This window comes from Rhipicephalus microplus, chromosome X (genome assembly GCF_043290135.1).
Source record: "Rhipicephalus microplus isolate Deutch F79 chromosome X, USDA_Rmic, whole genome shotgun sequence".
Classification (NCBI taxonomy): domain Eukaryota; kingdom Metazoa; phylum Arthropoda; class Arachnida; order Ixodida; family Ixodidae; genus Rhipicephalus; species Rhipicephalus microplus.
The window spans coordinates 490,837,930-490,855,980 of NC_134710.1; positions in this window are offsets into that span (position 1 = coordinate 490,837,930).

An 18,051-nucleotide genomic window follows, 5' to 3' on the forward strand; every position below is an offset into this window, starting at 1 on the left:
TGACGTAGTTAACGCGAGCTATTGCGCATATAAGTATGATAAACAAACTAGCACCATCAACACGTCCACTCACTCTACGACGTTTATTACAATCCCTAGTCCACAAAGTTGACTGATTGAGGCCCCATAAAATGCGCGTCTTTATCGCGGAGGCTCGCGTTTAGACTACTTGTGCTGTGGGCGCAAATTGTCTAAAACAACTTAGTAGAATTTCTTTAAAGATTCTGGTATGGCCATGGCGGGGGAAGGCCTAAAAATAAGCGTGCCCGGATCTTGCAGCAAAAGCAATAATAAAAATTTACGATGAACTTGGTTGTTATAAACTACAGTCGTGGCTCTCACGTGGGCCAGCTCTGGGATTCGTAGTATATTATGCAGTGAATTACCACCTGTATCAATTGGAAGCTATGGTTTATCAGACGTCATTGACACGTTCACGTGACTTTGCACATCTTCTTCCACTTGCAGTGGGAATCTACATCTTACGTAACATATTTCTAGGCTCAAAGAGAAAACCAACAGCAAGCCGTGTTTATGTAGCTGCAACAAATATTAAAAAATAATTTATTCGCTAAATTCATTGCAATAACATCTGCTGTGAAGTGCAGATGTGCATGCGCAATGTGTAGACCAGCCGAGATATATGTGACGTACCATACTTCCAGATCATCCGTAGTACAAATTAGAAAGTGCCTATAATCCTGCAGTTCCGGAGGATCCTTTTCTCTTAGAAAGGTGTGTTTCATGTTTCCCGCCAATACATATATGGCACTGGAAACCTTTGTCTTTTCTCTCCAACTTCAGAATTGCGGACATTATTTTAACTTTCTCGCGAGTGTATTATACTCATTTTATTTTTCAATGATGTAACCCATATATGCCAGATGTGGTGCCTCCACTCCCATAATTCCCTGCCGCGGTGGTCTAGTGGCTATGGTACTCGGTTGCTGACTCGCACGTCACGGGATCGAATCCCGGCTGTGGTGGCTGCATTTACAATGGAGGCGGAAATGTTGTCGGCCCGTCTGCTCAGATTTGAGTGCACGTTAAAGAACCCCAGGTGGTCAAAATTTCTGGAGCCCTCCGCTAGGGCGTGTCTCATGTTTGCCGCATCGAATATGCAGCACCAAAAGAACAACAAAGACCCCGCGCTGAGAGAGAGAATGACGAGGTTCTGATCCGATCAGTTTGCCAGTGTTCTGGCACAATTAAAGCGAGTTGTCGGTATTCAACTGCTGCTGTTTCTGCAATTTGACACTGGTAAAGGTGCTAGGTACATGTTCGAGACGCCTGACAACATCCCCGCATCTAGTCCGGAAAGACTTCCACGCATCGACACCCGCGATCGCCACAGCAGCCGCCACCTGTTAGGCCTCAGCCCGGAGTTCGGTCCATTGCCCGAAAGCGTGACCATGCCAGAAAGCACGACTGCGCCTGACTGCGGGTTTCCTTCCACTATACCTCGGCGCCATTTCAACGAAACATCTGACGTCGACACGAGTGTCATGACCCCGCGGGATGTTCCTCCTGGGTTTCTGTCGCGCTCACCCTCTCCTGGGCGTTATTCTGCATTCTCTAGGCGGAGCGCCTCTGATATGCCAAGAGGGAGATCTCCTAGTTTACGTCGGATGGATGGATAGATGGATGCTATGAGCGTCCCCTTTATAACGGGGTGGTGACAAGTATGCCACCAGGCTCGACAAAAAAAAAACACCCTTTTTTCTTTTTTTTTATGTTGGCCTAATGCCTCTACTTCGATAAATTCTATCTTAATGGAAAAAGGTAAATTTTCAGCTTAAGTTCTCTGCCATTTACGGCACACTGTCCATATTTTATTTTTCCAATATTTATTTTTGTCCTTTCTCTCTAATTTTCTGCCACCAATACTCTAACCGTCTCTTACTTATTTCAATCGCGGGTGTGTTCAGCTTTCCATTGTTGTCCCTAAAACCCAAGGCTTCCTGTAGGCTCGTGCCCAAACGTACACCTGGGTGGATATCTCCACATTCAATCAGAACATGCTCCGCCGTTTCCTTATCTTTCCCGCAGCATGTGCATTGTTCTTCTTCTTTACTGAATCTTGCTTTATAACTACGCGTTCTAAGGCAACCCGATCTCGCTTCAAAGAGTAAAGCGCTTCCCCTTGAATTATCGTAAAATGCCTCCCTCCTTATTTCATTTTTGCCCTTTCGGTAGTTACTCAAAGCCGGTTTTTTCTCCATAGCTGCCATCCAGTAAATCCTCTCCGCCTCCCTGACTTTTCCCTTAACGCTCTTTGTTGACATATGGCTCACAATACCAGCCGGATATTTACTAGTGAGTCTTCTAGTTCTTTTTCTCCACTGTGTGTCCACGCTCTTCCTATACAAATAACGGAACACCTTCTCTGCCCATCTACTCTCCTTCATATTTCTTAGCCTTTTTTCGAACCTTATTTTGCTCTGCGCTTCCCTCGCCTCAAAACCTGCCCACCCCATATCGCCCTTTACAGCCTCGTTTGTCGTCTTCCCGTGAGCACCCAACGCGAGGCGTCCCACAGTCCTTTGATTTACATCCATTCCCGATTGCACCTCTGCCCTCATGCACACCACTGAGTTCCCAAAAGTAATCCCTGGAACCATTACACCCTTCCACAGACCTCGAAGCACCTCATACCTATTGTATCCCCACAACGCTCTGTGCTTCATTATTGCCGCATTCCTCTTTCCTTTTGCTGCCGAGGCTTTTTCCTGTACCTCCATGTATCTATCACTCTCATTTACCCATACTCCAAGGTACTTGTATTCACTTACCCTCGGTATTTCTTGGCCTTGTATGGACACCGTCTGATCACAGGGATCATTGAATACCATCAATCCACACTTCGTTACACTGAATCCTAGTCCAAGAGCTTCACCTTCACTTCCGCATATATTCGCCAGCTGCTGTATATCATCTCGACTGTCCGCAAATAAGACGATATCGTCCGCATAAAATAAACCTGGAAGCTTCTGCTCAATCATCATGCCGCCCTGTTTGCTTGACAGATTAAAACCAATGTTGCTACCTTCTAGCGCTTTTTCTATACTCACCATGTACAGCATGAATAACAGTGGGGACAAAGGACATCCCTGTCTCAGACCCCTGCTAACCTCAACGTTCTCTTTGCTACGCATTCCTTCCCACTCTATGCAAACTGTATTTTCTCGGTATATCTCCCTCAAAAGCTGTATACAGTCGTCGCCCATGCCCATTCCTTTCAATATATCCCACAAAATTTCCTGATTAACGTTGTCGTATGCCCCAGTGATGTCTAGAAAAGCCACGTACAAGAGCCTATTCTCTATTTCAGATATTTCTATACACTGAGTGAGAACAAACAGGTTATCGTCTAACCGCCTGTCGACTCGAAATCCGTTCTGAAGTTCTCCCAAAATATCGTTATGTTCGGCCCATGTTTCTATTTTCATTTTTACTGCTTGCATCGCCAACCTGTATAGTACCGATGTAATGGTTAGTGGTCTATACGAGCGAATCTTGTCCTTTTCTCCCTTGCCTTTATAGATTAAGTTCATTCTACTTTGTCGCCAACTGTCCGGTATTTGTCCGTCCTTTAAGCTTTTTTCTACTGCTTTTAACAATGCTTCTTTAGTGTTATGTCCTAGTTCGTTAATGAGGCTAACGGGAATCCCATCTAAACCCGCGGCAGTGCGCTTTGGAATTTTTCCTTCGGCCTTTTTCCAGTTGAAATCATCAAGTACTAGCTCTTCCTCTGTTGCTTTCTCCGCCACACTTTTACTCACCGGGGAGATCCCCTGGACGCTCTTTTGAAACGAATCAGCTGTTACCTTTTGGATGTAACCTAGCGCTTCGTACCCTTCCAATTGATTTCCTCCTTCATCTAGAATATGTTGTTGCGTTGTGACAGACTTCCTACCTAGCGCCTTTATGTGGCTCCAAAAAATCCTAGGCGCGGCCTCCTTTTTTTCGTGTATCTCTGTCATCCAGCGTTCACTTTCGCCTTTAATTTTTGCCTCTACCAATTTCTGTACAAGGGATTTTTTCTCCAAATATATTTCCCATATTTTTTTGACTTCGTCCTGCGGCCGCTTCTCCTTTTTTGCCTTTCTATGCTCCCGTGATGCTTCGCGTCGCTTCTCGATCGCCTCCCGGATTTCCTTGTTCCACCAACTTTTTGGCTTCCTTTTTCCTTTCCAGCAAACAGTTTTCTTCTCTTTCCCTATCTCCTTCGTCATTAGATGTAACAGCTCACTATACTCCCAATCCTTGCCTGGTATTTCGCCTACTTCTTCCTCGACTCTTGCGGCTTTATTTATTATTTGTTTGTCATTTAAATACGAGCTGCCAGACTTTGATTCCATGCTCATATTTTTAGTTTCGTATCCCATTTGTAATGTTATTCGTTTATGATCACTACCCAAGCTGTTAATGCCTTCCTCGTCTATCCTCATTTCTGTCAGTTTGTGGTAAATTCCTTCAGTCATGAGACAATAATTAATACTTGATTGCTTGTTTCCGACTTCCCATGTGATCTGGCCGTCACATTTAGGCCCCGTGTTAACTATCTCCAGACTATGTTGCTCGCAAAGATCTAGTAATAACTTCCCATTGGTGTCTGAATATCCGTCAAGGTCATGTATGTGGGCATTCATGTCCCCTAGAAGGATGATTTCGGCCCCATTACCAAATTCCTTAATATCCGCAGTCATGCAATCCACTATCTCCTGATTTTTTTCTCTGCAGTTATTCTCCGTCCACAAGTAGGCTACCCCTAGCCACGTTTCCTTTCCACCTACTGTGCCCAGAACCCAGAGGTGCTCTGAACACGTCTGTTTCACTCTAACCCATTTGGCTCCGCGGTGAATTAGCATTCCTACACCCCCACCTTTCCTTTCCGATATGGTCCTGTTACACCCTTCCCAAACATAATTTTTAATATGTGGTGGCTCTTCCAAGTCTCTAAGGTGTGTTTCTGTAACCGCATACACGCCTATCTGTTCTTTGTTTAACTGCTCCTCAATCTCTAACCATTTTGCCTTCTTTCTGCCACCCTGCATGTTTATGTAACTAATTGCAACACGCGCCTTTTTCCTTTTTCTTTTACCTTTTTTCTGGTTTTTCGCAATTCTACCTGTCAAAGCGTCCTCCTGGTTGTTTTCCCTGTTACGAGCTACCCCGGACTCCGAAGGGCCCGTGAGCCCCCCAAAAAAGCTACTGCGCGTCCTGCCAGTCGCCAGCCCACCTCGTGTCCAAGCCTCTTATCGAAATGAATCTTGTCTCTTTGGAATCCACCCCACCTGTGCACTTCCCTGTTTAAATCCACTACCTCGAAACCCTTCTCTCGACTAATTCGCCATATCTCTTTGTTTGCGTCGACAACCGCTCTTTGTAGGTTGACGTTGCGTACTGGTACTTCCGGTACTGTGCATACTACAATTTGCACCTGGGGGGACACGGTGCGCATGTCATCCACCCCTTTCGCCAAGGTCGTCGCTAGTCCTGACGATTCTTTTTTCAGGACGTCATTTAACCCTCCCGCAATTACAACGAGGTTACGATTGTTAGCTTTAGCTGCGAGTTGTTCACCCGCTTGACTCATTACTGTCCCCAGCGTTTGTCCTGGGAACGTCCCTATCGCAACTCTCTTGTCGCCTTTCACCCTTTCTTTGATTGCCGCTGCGCATCGGACTAAATTTGAGTCACCGGCGATGATGACCTGTTCAGACATTCCTTCTGAAACCTGCACCTGGCTGCTGACTAGGTGACTAGCGTGAGTCACGGCTGCTGGTTTGCTCCCTCCCTCCCTCAAAACTACTTCCCGGTAGCTGGGCCCTGTTGCCAATGTATATGCCTTTGTCATGCCTGTTTCCCTCATCTCTCCCGCACGGGGGGTCGTCGCCATAATGCTTCCGCCGTCACCTGCGTCTTCGTTCCCCTTCACGACCTTCGATAGGCCCTTCTCGGCTGCCCGGAGCCTTTCCTCCATGGCTGACGTTTTCTCTCGCTCCTTCGCCAATGCATTCTCCAGCTCTGCGATTTTCTCCATGAGCCCACTCTGGACCGCCATCATATTTTTCATTTTCTCCTCGAACTCGCACTGTCTACACTTGGCGTCATCTTCTGCTTTCTCTTCCGCACTAATTTCCACCTTCCACCCTACCCCGCACTCTGAACACTTTACGGTCTTTTTGACCATGGCTAGCTCAGTTTACCGATGCCCACGTGTTAGAAAACTGTACTAAAATACACTGGTCTAAGCCAAAAAGAACCACAATAATAAATAAATACGCTACACTTCACAGCACCTGCGCATGCACGTGGTCGGTCTACGCGCAGGCCTCAGCCACGTGGTGGCTGGAGAAAAAAAAGACACAGTACAGAATACTAAAAAAACGTACACCGTACTAGACCTAATCAAGCTTTACGCTAGCGCCTTACGTTCTCATAACGCTACATACAGAGGCAAGCTGGAAACATGCAAAAACACTTATCTGTAGCTGTCATTCCGGAGCTCTCCAAAAACACGTCCGACCTCTAGAGAACCAGCAGCGTCGCCCTGGTCGGGGAAACTAAAAGCAGCGACCTCAGGTGGGAAGGTTGCGAATCGTCAAAGTGCTGAAAATCCCCCAAGACTGCCGAGCGAAAAGAGACACATTTTCAATGAATTGACGAAAGATGGGGTTGTTACTGCCGATGTTGCAATTAGGATTGACGGACATGACGTAATGGCATTGGTCGACACTGGCGCGGACTTGTCAATAATGAGTGAGAGTCTGGCAGACAAGCTCAGTACGGTTAGAATGGAATGAACAGGACCACAGATTAGATGAGCTAGAGGGCAGCCACTCACACCTACCGGAAAGTGCACCGGAAAAATGAAGATAGGTGATGCGTCCTTCGTCGCAAGTTTTGTTATTCTTTCCGAGTGTTGCAAACAGGCAATCCTAGGAATATCTTTATTGCGTGAATATGGTGCCATCATCAATATACCGGACGTTGTACTGACCTATTCAGCGGTTCAAAGCGCAGCGCCTCATTTTCTTCCTTCATTTGGGAGATCACTTGCTCTAGCGGCTTCACTTTGGCTCTAAGGCGTCGCATTCCCGAGTCGTACCTTTCAGCTTTGATGGGATATTTCTTCTAGTCTTGTTCGTTTGCTTCGCGCGGCACCTTTGATTAATCAGGAGTCTCCTCAGATACTTGTACGACACGCACTATTTCTCACTCTGGCTTGATACACCTTTTCACCTAATGTGGTACAGAGTATCATTCCTTTCTTTCGAATTTGCGTTGGAGCACGCTAACAGAAACACTGCACTCAGTTCTGCTCCAGTGCAAGCACGCAGGCTGTCGACCTCTTGCAAAATAGATGCTGGATCTCTTGGCACATCAAGCACGACCTAGACACCGGGCACAAACACTTCATGTTTTATCACACTTTCGATGCATCTAAACACCAGCATTTTCAGCGCACGAAGCAGGCTCAAGACTTTTCTAGGTATACACACGCTGTAGGCCACGTGAAGGATATTCTCGCTGAATACGTGCTTCGCCCACTGGTTGGTCAAAAGTGGCACAATCAGGACTTCTAGAACATGTGCAACTGAAGCATCAACAGTAGCACAGACTTCATCAGCCTCAACAACTTCAGAATTTGTGCTACACGTTCCGTCCATGCGATGTCTTCTTTTGGGCGACGAGGGATGTGATGCTGGCTGCTCCCGTGCACTTATTTTCTTCGGAAGTGGCTTCGATAGATATTTAGGCAAATTGTGAATCATAGTTGGCACAGCGTTTGGCAGGAGAACCAGCCTGGTCCGACCAATGCGCACCAATTCACCTTGTATTACATGCTCGAAATTGCGCGACACAAACTGCTGATCAGAATGCAACTCACATACTGCTGCATTTTTCTCCTGCGGCTTGTCAGCTCGGGGTATGTTCCGTTGCCACTTCAGAAACAGCTCATCTTCTTTAGGTACACCGAACAATTCAAGTATTTGCTTGCAGTATTTGTAACCAGTCACGCAGTTGGGAACAAAACAGTGGATTGGTCGCCGGCACATTTTACAAGCCTGACCAGCGAATTGCCCCACATACAAGTGCAAACTCCTCTAGTATGATTACAAAGCGCTTCGAACGCAGCTAACCATGTCGACAAAGAATTTCGCTTTTAGTAAGCACGTTACGGGCACGTCAAAGCTCAACTGATCGCTCCTGAGCGAACAAATGCACGCGAGCTTGACGTGGATGGATGGATGGATGTGGGTTTACCCTTTAGATCGGGCGGTGGCTAACGCCACCTAGCCATAATATTTAGTGATCTAAACACTAGATTTATCTTCTTTTCCTTTACATAGTAAAGTTGAGGACTGGTACTTTGCAGCAAAGGGTTTATTTTTCACTCGTGCCTTGACTTTATCCACCAATCAGACAATATCCTTCTATTTAATTCTACCCGCTAAAAGTCTATTTTGCCCACCCTGTCCCTAAACCCTAGTGCTTTGAAAAACTATGTGCCATTATCCTTAACTATAAGATGAAGCCCATTACAGAACATTTCAAGTGTTTGGCAGTTTTTCCTCCTCTCCACATGCACAGCATTGCAGAATCTAAGATAGGTAGAGTCCGGGGCCGAAATAGACGTAGCCACTAGCGCCGAGCCAATTAAGACATAGGGTGTAATAACATGGAGGGTGAGAGAAACAGGATGACGTGCGAAGAGATAGAAGAACAGCTAAGGGAGGAGAGGCCGATGTTATACGGTTTTGTAGAAACACATCTCAGCGACATGGAACAACCTCCTAACATTGCGGGCTACGCGTGGGAAAATTGTAATAGAACAGAAGGCAGCAGAAAGGGGGTGGTATTGGGGCATTCATTTATAAAAGTACAGATTTGCAAAGGGTCCAGCAGGAATGCAAGGAACATTTATGGCTAAAAGAGAAAGTGGCAGGGCGGATGACACTCCTTGGTTTCGTGTACTTGTGGACGGGAGCAAAGGCCAGAGAGGAAAACCAGGCAATGGTAGAGTGTATATAAAAGGTCATTCAGGAGTCAGGAGGAGAGTGCGAGATAATTACACTAGGAGATATGAATGCACACATAGAATATATAGATTGGTATACCAACCCGAAAGGCAAAAGGATCATGGAAATGTGTGAAAGGCTTGATTTATTCAATAGCAACAGTACCGAGAAGTGTGAACGGCGAATAACATGGGAGGTAAGAAGGCTGAAGAGGATGATAAATTACGCACTGATATCATATAGGATGTATGATAAGCTCAGGGGAATGCACATAGATGAAGGTGGCTCCAGAAGTCTGGGTAGTGATCAAAAACGTATCAAGCTAAGTTTTGGAAAAGCAGTGAAAGTGGAAAGGAGATAAGATGTGCAACTACAGGAAAATATTTATTCAGAAAAGCAAATTTACATAGCCACTAAACAAACTGAGGGAGTAATCACGGAGGATAATAAATCAGTGTGAACACACACGAATCTACATAGACTGTTTGAGCTAGAGCTTGCCAAGGCACGTGAGAAGTCACCCCGGAAAAGAAGACACAAACCCAAAAGTTGGTGCGATGAGGAAGTCAAGAGAGCCATAGCAAAATGTCAGGAAGCCTCTAGGGAACAGACACATGCTAAGCACTGGGGTGAACCGATAGATGATGTTGAAAAAAATTGGGAAATCTTTCCAAGCTGTAGAAGGGATACATCCCTTCTGATCAATGAAAAGTTTAAAAGCAAGGGAGAACAGTGGCTGGAAGAAGTACATAAAAAAGAAAGAAAGGCAGCTGCGAAATTTTGGAACCATCTATACTCCCTAAGAAATGAGACGAGCCTAGAGCAGAGCTCAATAACTACAGCTCAAGGTGCTAGACTAGAAGGGGACGAAGCTACTGAATATATAAGAACAAGCGTAACATAAAAGTTTCAACAAAGTGCTTTATGCACCCCGATAGACAAGGATGAATCAAGTGGCGCAATGGCTCCATTTTGACAACAAGAGTGGGAAGGGGCTGAGAAAAGGATCCCTAGTAGTACATCAGCAGGCCCAGATGGCATTCCAATTTTGATGATAAAGAAATTAGGTCCGAGGACTAAGCAGGCTTTGTGAGAGACAGTGAGCAAAATAATAATCAATGGAGAAGTTGTCGATGGATGGAAACTTAGAAGGATCAGCATGATCTATAAAGGAAAGGGGCACAAAGCTGACTTAAACAACTACTCTCCTATAACAGTGACATCAGTGGTCTACAGGCTGGCGATGCAGATTATAAAGGAAAGACTGCAGGCACGGATAGAGGATGAGGGGGTGCTAGTGGAGGAACTGCAGAATGGATTTCGGAAACAGAGGAGGTGGGAATACAATCTGTTCTCACTGACGCAGTGCATCGAAATAGCAGAAAAGGAACACAGGCCCCTGTGGCTAGCATTTTTAGATATCAAGGGAGTGCACGATAGCGTGGTTCAACTGGAATTGTGGGGAATACTTGACACACTAGGCGTGAAAGATGTAGTCACTAATCTTTTAAAGGATATCTATAAAGTCAACAAGGTAATTACAAAGTGGGAAAAACAGGTATCCAAGCCTGCAGAGGTGATACGAGGGCTTAGGCAGGGGTGTCCCCTGTCACCCTTATTATTCATTATGTACCTACAAGGTTTAGAGGCCAAATTAGAGGGAAGTGGACTGTTCTTCAACCTCTCTTTCGTCAAACAATGAAAACTCATTGAACAGGCACTACCAGCATTGATGTACGCAGATGATATAGGGCTAATGGCTGACAACAAGGAAGATTTGCAGAGATTGGTGGACATCTGCGGTAATGAGGGAGATAGGTTAGATTTCAGATTCAGTAAGGAAAAATCAGCAGTCATGATTGATATTGACAATGAAGGTAGTGAGTTTAGAATACAGGAGGTCACGCTAAAGATAACAAATAAATACTAATATCTGGGCGTTTGGATAAGCAAAGGGGCCGAGTACCTAAGGGAACACGAAATATACGTGTCGCCTAAAGGTAACAGGAATGCATCAGTAATGAAAAACAGGGCAGTGTGGAATTACAATAGGTATAATGTTGTGAGAGGAATATGGAAATGGGTCATGGTTTCTGGGCGGACGTTCGGCAATGCGGTCATGTGCCTTTGATCAGAAGTTCAAGCAAGATTGGATATTAAGCAACGTGGAATAGGTAGGCTTGCCTTAGGAGCTCACGGAAATACACATAATCAGGGAGTACAAGGTGATATGGGATGGACATCATTTGAGGGCAGAGAAGCTAGCAGCAAGATAAAACTTGAAAAGCGATTGAGAGAAATGAGGGAAGAGCGTTGGGCTAGGAAGGTATTCAGCTACTTGTACATGAAGAATATCAATACAGAATGGCGGAAGTGAACCTGAAAATTGACTGGTAAATACTTGAAAAACAGCAGGGGGCCAAACCAAAAAGAAATAACAGGTAAGAAGAAGGTGAAGGAAGCTGAGACCGATATGTGGATAGTCGGCAGGATTAAGAAGTCCGCACTAGAGGTCTTTCGAACTTTTAGGCAGGAAGTTGCCAAGGAAAGCATCTATGATATTACTCGGGGTAGTTCTCTACTGTTTGAGGCCAGGGCAGGAGTATTGTAAATCAAGACGTGTCGGGCCAAGTACGAAGGGGTAGACACGGTATGCAGTGCGTGTGGAGAGGAAGAAGAAACTGTCGAACACTTGATAATGTTCTGCAAAGGGCTTCACCCTATAGTTCAGGTTGATAGTGAAGAGTTTTTCAAAGCACTTGGCTTTAGGGACAGTGTGGGCAAAATAGACTTTAAGCGGGTAGAATTAACTAGAAAGAGGTTATCTGATTGGTGGCTAATGTCAAGGCACGAGTGAAAATTAAACCCTTCACTGCAAAGTACGAATCCTCAACCTCACTATTTAAAGAAAAAAAGATAAATAAATGATCAGTTCACTAGGTATTACGGCTAGGTGGCGTTAGCTGCCGTTCGATCTAAAGGCTACTGCCATATCCATCCATCCATCCATCCATCCATCCATCCATCCATCCATCCATCCATCCATCCATCCATCCATCCATCCATCCATCCATCCATCCATCCATCCATCCATCCATCCATCCATCCATCCGTCCATCCATCCATCCATCTATGCATCCATCCATCCATCCATCCATCCATCCATCCATCCATCCATCCATCCATCCATCCATCCATCCATCCATCCATCCATCCATCCATCCATCCATCCATCCATCCATCCATCCATCCATCCGAAAGGCTGCTGCGCTGTTGGCGAAGCTTCAATGTGGCGAGAAAAATTGGTGTTGTGTTCATATAGCATCGCACTGATTTGGGGATGTCGGGCCAAGTATGAGAGGCAAAGTTAATGCTTTGCAGTATATGTTCTCAGATGGGCTTTTTGCTGTAAATTCGCTCCGTCCATATTAGAGAACATATAACCGCGATGCCTGTGAAAGAGATCTGAATGTGCTGGGGACCTACTTTACTTTCAAGTTTGCAGGCTGTATAGTAAGGAAGAGAATAGCAAAAATACTGACAGCCTTATGAACAAGCAAAATCAAAAAAGTGCCACGTTAAATGCTCACGGGTTACACATGAATAAAAGGTTGCTTTTTATTTATTAGACTCACTCTGCTTTTCATTGTAATGTCTTTTCAAGAACGCTCAGGTCGAGTCGAAGAAGCAGAATACAGGGACGAGGATGCAAGCAATCGCAATGCGTCTCTACCATCTCTAGACGGCATGTCGTCGGTTAGGCGGCGACTATGGGCTGGTTACAGGCACGTCTTCGCCACTTATGGTTGCCCATTCGCACTGTGTATTTTACGGTATTCAATGAATACGTTGGCCAATGCAAGAATCAACACCGAAATCTTTTGCTTCTTCAACAAGTAAGAAACACGCGTTCAGAGTTTGATGCAAACACTGTGGTATAACAAAGCAGTGAAAATTAGCACTTTTTCTTTCGTCAGTAGGCTACCTCGGCGAATACTTAGTTTTCATTAGAAAGGCGCCGTTATGCAAGATGTGCGGCCCTTTTATTTGGATGCAGTCGAAAGTACAAGTGAACATGACATTGATATTGCCATTGTGCTACCAAAACATAATCAAAATTCAGATGGCGAAAAAGGATACGATGACAACTCGAGCACTTTCGCTGTAAAAAACCTGAGGAGTGAACGTAGGCCGGCTAATTAGAGCCTTCTACAGCATTTCGGCAAAATTACTTCTTGCGAACCTTATTTTAAAGACATAATCAGGGCACACACACATTTATCTAGAGCAGAACTGCGCTTCGGTTGACCAGCTTAAGCATATCCGTACGCGATATAACAATAAAATTATGGAACAGGTCAGGAGAGCAATACGATTCAATGGTGATAAACAATGGCCCAGTTTTCCCCATACAGGTCTTCAGAAAGGAGGAATACTAGAATGCCTCTATATTTCTCAAATCGAGTCAGGACAAAACGAACCGTAATAAAAAAAGTACTGCTGCCACAGATGAATTCATACCTTTTTACAGTTACCTAACAAGAAAACGCAGTAGTTGCCATGCTTTTCGTAGCAAATTGGACAAACAAGGAAATTTCACGACAACGTATTTTTTCGCGAATCTTGTGATTTTTGTTGTGGGATTGACCATACGACTTATAAAGGCTCCCTTTAGGAGACCATGCACTCATACCACTTTGTAGAAGCTGTGTTGAACATGAGGGTCTGCCGGCTACCAGGCTGTCGTGTAGGTTGAGAGACAGCACGCCCGAAACGAATGCTCTTTCATGGAAGAATGAAAAAAAACAGATGGCTTTGCGCTGCTCGAGCAAGCAGCAGCTTGTGAGGAGCACTGGCAATAATGATGAACGGCGGCTGCTTCGTTGGCGAACAACAGAAGCTAAGAAACAACAGCAACTTCCTTCATGACGGCTAATTTTGCTGTTGGCATTGAAAATCGTGTGTGGTAGTCATCAGTGTGCATTTATTAAACAGAACTCTTGCAAACGAGTTTTATTTAGAGCACCTACATGACCTTATGAAGAAGTGCCTCAGGTGATTTAGTCGGCTACACAAATGCAATATTTTGTGGCATGAGCAAGCAGTGCACCTGCGGTCATTTTCCTGAGCAAGTCATGGATAGCTTTTTTCCATTCTATGGTATCCCAAAACAAGTGCCAATGTCCTATTTCTTTTTTAGGGTGTTCACTTGCAAGAATTTAGAATTGTTGATGAGGCGGAATTTATTTTTTTCAAGGCTGCTTTTCACATATCAACAAAGGCCTTCTTTTGCAGACTAGTACACTTGTCCTACCCTGTCACACAATTTGAAAAGTGTGCGTACGCAAACCGAAACAAAACCGCATATGCAGTAGTTTGACATGTAATGCTTGTAGTAGATTAACGTCTTCTAATTAAGGAGTAAACTAGTGTTTGTAATTAGTTTAGAGTATGGATAAGTATGTTTGCTATAGTGAGACTATTGTACCTGTTAATTTATGTGCACAAAACTTATAAGAAGTTCTGTTGTTCCTTATGTATGCTGAAGTCTAACTGTAACTGTGCAGTACTTTGGCATATATTGTGGTCTAACTGTGCTTTTTCTGGATGCAAAATACTTTGTGTTATGAAAAGACATTGGACTAAGTCGATATATTTAGATGTGATATTGACGCGAGCTAGTTTGGTTACTATACTCGCCAGCCTATGTTTAATCACCTCTCTTTCGTTTGGTGAATCATGATATAGACGTTGGCAAAGAGGCTGCGCCGACTTCTCGGTAACAATACAGTTTTGTAGCATCAATGTTGTGACCTTTCTAGCTGTGGAGAAGCAGCTCAAAAATTTTGTCGCTGCCAAGCCACAGAATTTGTGGATCTTTTCTAGTTCTTACAAGTCATGATTAACGCGAATGCGGTTGGCCAAGTCAGCACAAGTTTTTGTACCCAGTGAAGTCATCTGAAATGTGCTGATGTCGAAACAGTCTGCAATCTCGCTGAAACCATTCAACAGTGGGGCCTCTAGGGATGTGCTGAAAATTCCTGCTGAAGTTAGTCAGCAGAACTTGAGAGCTTTTATTCTGTAATCATCAGATCTTTCTTTTGAATAAGAGCGAGCATGATATTTGCCTCTGCAATGCTCTCATAGTTATCAAATTCATCAAAATGTTGCAAGTTACTAATTTGAACACACTACTCATTGGTAATAACTGTCGTCAGGATGTGGCATGTGCAGTGGAAAACGTCACCTCCAACTCTTGCAAGTTCATCACTGCTCAGTAATCCTGGAGAAACTCCTGTCCGAGAACTAGGTCTTTCGAGGAACTTTGGAGTACTATGAAATCTTTAAGGTATACAAACACTTCAATGCTAAATCGTGCCATGCATCGTCCCACCAGAGTTTAAAAATGGCCTCCTGCTGTGCGAGTCTGGGACCAAGTCCACTGGGTAGAAACCTTCGTCAGCTTGCAGGCGAGGCATGGGCTTATAATGGAGGTGTCTGCTTCAGTGTCAATTAGTGCCAATACTTTGTCATGCGAAATGTTTGACTTCACCACCCTTCCAATCACTTTTGATTGCGTCTGCATGTTTCCCTTTGTCGTCACTGTTGCAGTGGTGGCAGGGCTGCTCCAATTGATCCGAACTGATCCAAAAGAGAAATGCCGCTCCATGTTGCTCCAAACTGCAATATTTACTAGTAACTGCTCCAAACCTGCTCCAAAAGAATGTTGGCAAACTAAAAAAAAATGAAGTTAAACTATTGCACTATCTCGTAAGCCTAAGCAAAGCCAAAAGCAAGCTGTATACGCTATCATATTAGTATGCAACTCAGTGGCGTGAATCCAGAAAAATCTCAAGGGGTGCACATATCAGACTTTGGGGTCTATTATTTTTTATTTGGGTTGTATTTTTATTTATATCAGAATTGAATTATGCTTTCAAATAAAGGTCTAAAAACGTGCATAGTGTCTGAGCTAGAGCAGTTGCATAGTTCTCTTCAGTTTCTTTTTTTCACCTTTTTTCGATTTTCACAGTTCACACAGCTGAGGGGAATTTTACACGGGTAATAAACAGCCTTTGATTGCGCTATACTTAACTGTTAACTCAAATATATCACGTGCTAAAGCTAAATCTCAAGTGCGGTAGTTGCAAGAGGTGTGCTCCCAAGCCCGAACACCAGAAAAGTCCGAACTCTCCTGACCCCTCTCCCGCATGATTCACGCCAACTATACTGCTTGTATACTACCTGCATGCTAGCATGCAGCATATTTAATAATAAATATAAAGATTTATTATATCCTTAAGTAATGTTTTAGACTTGAGGAGTCAATAGGAACGTGCATCTGTTTCAAAAACACCAATAGCAGCTCTAAGCTATAGCATTTTTCTGCTCCAAAGACACTTAGGGCTGCTCCAGACGACAAATTTTTATGCTCCAGAATCTGCTATAAAAAGCAAAATGTCACTTCCATCACTGTTGTCGTACTGTAAGATCTTCTGTACAATCATTGGCAGCGGCCTCGCCTCCAGAGGCCGCTGAACTCAGTTTTTCTGCCCGGCAGGACTGAGTGAGCGTCGTCTTGTAGCGTCGTTTCAGTAGGCTGGGCTTCTATAGCAAACAGGCGATGACAAGCTGGGTTCGTGCAAGCAATGTTTAATGGTGCGACGATTGAAGATGAAGCTATCTGTCGCTCGCCAGGTCGCGGATAAGGGGTGTTTCGCAAAAATCTATGGAGACCCACAGTGCGGTATGCGCATTAGATGTTTTCGGCTTCCCCACAGTGCAAACAAAGAGCCTATGGTCAATTTTTCGCCAGATGTCTTGCTTTGGTGACCAACAGGGGCCTGTGAGAACTGTTGCCGACGGTACTTCTATTTGATGAGTACAACGCTCAATTGGAAGATGTCGCACTGCTCCCGTGTAGCTCATTTCGATGCTGTTGTGGCGCCTCGTACTGTTGGGGAACATGGATAGCCTGGTGTAGATCTGTGCACACCATTTCTATAACAGAGAGCTGCCCTATAGGTGGAGCAGTCACCTGCATCATTTGTAGCCAGATGAAAGCTCTGATAAGCTCTCACAAGGCCCTTATTTCATTGCCGAGAGTGAGAGAAGTGACCTCACTTGAGTGTATGACATTGCGATTATACTGTCTGCACGCTGTTGAGGGGCTTTCTCCCTAGCATTGCATTGCTTCTGCATAGAACTGCGCAAGTGTTGCAGGTGGGTTTCAAATTATGCTCGCTGAAATCTTCTTTGGCACCTCGCATGAAGTAGCGAACTGTCTTGGCTTCAATCACAGAGAGCTCCACATGCCTGGAAAGCTGATTCATGCCCTCTATGTAGGTTGACACCCTTTCATTTGGGCCTTGTACCCTTGCCTTTATTACACACTCTGCCCTCTCCTTCTTGTCTATTCTTGTCAAATTCTTGAGTGAACTGTGGGGGAAACTTATCTCACACGAAAACGTTGCCTCGTGTATCTCAAACCATGTTTTTGCAGAATTTTCGAGAGCACAGTACACTCAGTGTTGCTTACGCTTTTTGGCCAATCATTCATGATGGCGACCCGGTCCAAATGCTCCAACCAGTTTTCAGCATCTTCAAGAGCAGCTCTGTAAAATGTCTGCGGTGTCTTGAGTTGGTTGATGAGCAGCTGCATTCGTGCTGGTGCGGTGATGATAGGGGGTGTTTGGCCTTCTGTCATTCAGGTGGCAAACCGTGCTGTGGCTGGAGGCCTTGGAGATGACGACTGGAACACATGTGCACTAGGTCAGTTTAGCTACTCAATAGGCCTAATTCTGGGGTACTCTATGGAGACTGCGTCATCTACGTACCCAAGAGCTCCCCCAGAAAATGTCACCAAGCTAGCAAATGAATGCTAGAATACGCCGGGGCGCAGATACAAAGCAGTATTTCTACTCAAGGAAAAATGGTGAAATTCTGAACATGCGCACACTAAATAACTTGGGTGTTCTCCTCTGAGAGGCTGGCCACTATAGTTGCCAGCCTACCTTGCATC